Source organism: Limulus polyphemus, unplaced genomic scaffold, assembly GCF_000517525.1.
Source record: "Limulus polyphemus unplaced genomic scaffold, Limulus_polyphemus-2.1.2 Scaffold953, whole genome shotgun sequence".
NCBI classification, from domain to species: domain Eukaryota; kingdom Metazoa; phylum Arthropoda; class Merostomata; order Xiphosura; family Limulidae; genus Limulus; species Limulus polyphemus.
In genome coordinates, this window is record NW_013666563.1 from 269,663 (window position 1) to 274,030 (window position 4,368).

Consider the following 4,368-nt stretch of genomic DNA (forward strand, 5'->3'; position numbering starts at 1 on the left):
GCAGTGTAATACTTACATTTGTTTGTAGCTAAGCACAAAGCTACACCATGGGCTATCTGTGCTCTGCCCACCACGAGTATTAAAACCTGGTTTCTAGCAGTGTAATACTTACATTTGTTTGTAGCTAAGCACAAAGCTACACCATGGGCTATCTGTGCTCTGCCCACCACGAGTATTAAAACCTGGTTTCTAGCAGTGTAATACTTACATCTGTTTCTCTATATAACATGTTAGTGTTGTTGTTTGTAGTTAAGCACAAAGCTACACAAAGGTCTATCTGTGCTCTACCCAACACAAATACCGAAACCCGTATTCTAGCGTTGTTAGTCCGCAGACATGCCGCTGAGCCACTAGGGGGCTTTTTTGTTTATTCGAGTTACAGTGTTCATAAACACGGGAATGAGTTTTTTGTGCTAACTGAATCTAGTTTCCATTTCTTGGCCAGTCTTGCTAATATTTCCATTATATTTTATAAATAACGTTAGCATAATGTTTGTCAGAGTAATTTTTACAATGTATAGATTTTTAGTTTGGAACCTGGTTTTTCGATGTTTACTGTAACGTTAAGTTTGGTTGTTGTTTTTTTTTCCAAATGTTAGTTATTTTGTCGCCGACATGTAGTTGTTTCATTGAATTTCGGATTGTTGGTTGGCTGTCTAAAGTGTTGTTAATTGGGGTTTCTGCGTATAATTGTTTCTAGAGTTTGTGGATATTTATTCACGTTGATGAAGTGTTGTTTTAGTTGGTTGTGTTCACGTATGATATTACACTGTTGACTACCAATACAATAAAATACATACAACACCGCCTACGTTCTTATACCTATCATTATTTTTATTCCTCACGACACGTGATCAACAATGGTCACTTTTTGAGACATTCTTAACCTAGAAATGACCAAAAGAGGCAGAAACGTTTCTCGTGTTTTAAATAAGTTTATAACACTCATATCAGCCGTCTCTACCATATACTAATTAGCTCCGCTACCGAAGGTGGACGGCAGTTGTGTTTTCACCCCTTTGTGTGTGTGTGTTTGTCAAAAAGATTTCTCGAAAACGGCTGAATGGATTTGGACAAAAGTTGGTATACATTTGGACTACGGCGCAACTTGGAAGTGATTAGTTTTTAGAGGGTCAAAATCAAAGGTCAAGGTCACATAAATGTAATAAAAATTCCTATCTGTTAACATGGGGACCGATTTTTCACACTATTTTTCCTCAATAACTCAAGTCAAAAATGATAGAATATTATTCCTTATTTTGCCCTGCCAAAAATAGTCCGTGTCCGTTGATAATGACACATTTTATTTTTTTGAGAGCCAAATATGATCAACGCTGAGTGGCGAATGATCCCCTAGTGGCACAGCGGTATGTTTGCGGACTTACACGGCCAGAAACGAGTTTCGAGAACTGTGGTGGGCAGAGCACAGATAGCCCTTTGTGCTTAATAACAAACAACAGCGTGGCGGAAGTATCCACTCTACTGAGTGCCCCTCTAGTTGCAATTGAGTTCCTTGACATCATGATATAACACTTATTACAGATGCAAGTCTTTATCATGAGTATTAATATCCTTGTATTGAGACCTACAACTATAGCCGGTGATGACTAGCTGCCTTCCCTTACACTGCTAAATTAGGGACGGCTAGCGCAGATAGTCCTCGTGTAACTTTGTCCGAAATTAAAAAAACAGACAAAGTCTAACAGAAGTCACAATGGTGGTATTCAGTATTTATGGTGTATTCCATGTTTTTTCCGAGACTTCTAATCTTCTCAGGCATGGAGTCAAATGAGTCGCCAAAGAGCCGAGTTATCCTTTAGATTCTTTCATACAGTCTCTAAACGCAACATTATTCAGCAATTTTCATTTGACTTTTTGAAGTAACTTTAGATAATTCTAGGGTGATGCAAAACCTTTGGTTCCTGTAATACCTTATTTCCTTTATAAGGTTAAGGAATGTAAAGAACATATCAATACTTTGACTTACTCATCTACAAGAATGATACAAGTATCAGATAATCCAAGAGTTTTCATTTTTACCCAATGTATAGTAACAGAGAATAAACAAGAGGTCTGTATTTAAAGATTAGATGTTACTACTAATGACTAAATAAATGGTTTTTAATTGAGGCTAAACCATGACTTTTTTAGATCATACTACTAGTGGCTAAACTGAAGGTCCTTAATTTTTAACACCAGTGGCTAAACTAATGGTCTTTAGTTTTTCAATACAAATTTCCAAAAACAGTAGTATTTAGTTTGTACTACTTGTAGCTAAACCAAGGGTCTTTAGTTGGTACCGATAGTGACAAAACATAACTTGTGGTTAAACCAGTGGTTCTTCTTGTCGTGTCCACCTATCCCTATATGTTTCCATCCAGTGCTGTACACATCTGATTGCATGTTCATTGACTACAGTGAAGTATTCTGCTGTTCATGGGACCTGGAGTTGTGAGCAGATGAGTGGATGTTGCATTGTCTGCCTCTCACTGCAGTTGTAGGCAGCTGGTCCACTGGAGTACCTCCATTTCACCATGTTGACCCTGGATCTGCTGACCTGAGAACATAGGCAATTGAGGTCTTTCTAAGTGCTTCATTTCTTTTCTGCTCCTCTGGGGAGATGCTAAGATGGTTCGATGCTCATGCTTGTGTGTGAAAGTTCTTGGAGGTGGAGTCTCCGTAGTTCTTCACATGTGGTCTCTGCCATAGTGTCCAATAGTTCAGTTGAACTGCAGAACCTATTCTGTGACATCAGTAACTTCTTTACTTCCACATGGCTATATAGAGGGTGTCTACTGTATTGTGTCTGCTGAGTCTGCAACTTCTTTCCTGATTTCTGGTGGGGCAATTCTAACCAGCACATATAAGCTGTTTGTGTTGGTTGGCTTTAAGCAATCTGTGAATATTTGTCAGCTGTGTCATTGTGCATGGAGTTTAGATTTTAAACCAGGGGTCTTCATCTGGTACTCTTGCTGGCTAAGCCACTGGTCTTTAGTTGGTATTAATTGTAGCTAAACACAGCAGCTTTAGTTGGTACACCTTGTGGCTAAACCAGGGTTCTTTAGGTGGTATAATTAATGACACAAATTTTTCAGTTTTTAGAATTTTTGGCTAAACCAGTGATCTAAATATTCCTAGTTCAGTCACTAGTTTATAATACTAGTGACTGAACTACGAGTATTTAGTTGACCTTGTTAGCAGCTAAAACAAGGGATCTTTAGTCAGTAATGCTAGTGACTAAGCCAGTGGTCTTTAGTTGGTACTACTAGTGACTAAGCCAGTGGTATTTAGTTGACTGCTTGTTGTTAAATCAAGTATCTGTAGTTGACATTGCTAGTAGCTAAACTAAAGGCCATTAGTTGACACTGCTAATGGTTAAACAAAGTTATCTCCAGTTGATACTAGTAATGCCTAAATCAAGGGTCTGTAGTTGATGATGGTACTAGTAGTTAAACCAAAAGACTTAGGATTGTTGTTTAAACCAAGGATTTAAATTAACATGGCTGGTACTAAAGTTTTCTAAAGACCTATATTTAACATTCAAATCAAATCAGCAATTGATATAGTTGAATTTACCTTTAATCCTTCGTTTATTGTGAATTTTATTCATGTAACCTGGGTTTTATAGCTAGCATAGTGACACTATCATTGACTAAGTTAAGAATCTGTAGTTAACATATTTGGTATTTCATTTGGCTGGATGTTAGTCAACATCTCAGTGGAATAGTTTCTCTCATTTGTAAATGAATGTAGCCCTGATTATTTTAACCCCTACCTAGCCATATGAGTACAACAGTATTATCTAGTGAGAACCTACAAGTCAGACCAAGTAAAGACACACAGGTTTTTATTGTATTGATATTTTAGTTATACATGTGTATATAAAATTGACTTGAGACTAAGATATTTTGAAACTTGTGAGAAAGTTGTTTTAGTATTTTAACATAAGAAGTATTGCACTTTTAGACAACCAACTTTTAGCAGTTAAAATTTAATGTTTAACATGTAAAGTATGGTTTTGCATGGCAAGCTGCTTAAATACCATTATTGTTTAAACGCTAATGCCATGATTGTTGTTTTTGAGAGATTTAATTGATATTTATTTCTCAGAGCTGAATTTGCAATGGTAGCCTAAGACCTTGGCCTGGCATGGTCAGGTGGTTAAGGAGCTTGACTCCCAATCTGTGGGTTGCAGGTTCGAATCTCCATTCCACCAAACATGCTCACCCTTTCAACTGTGGAGGGATTATATGTGATGGTCAATCCCACTATTTGTTGGTAAAAAGGTAGCCCAAGAGTTTTCAGTGGTAGTAACAACTACCTGGCTTCACTGCTAAATTAGGAACAGGTAGTGCAGATAGCCCTCGT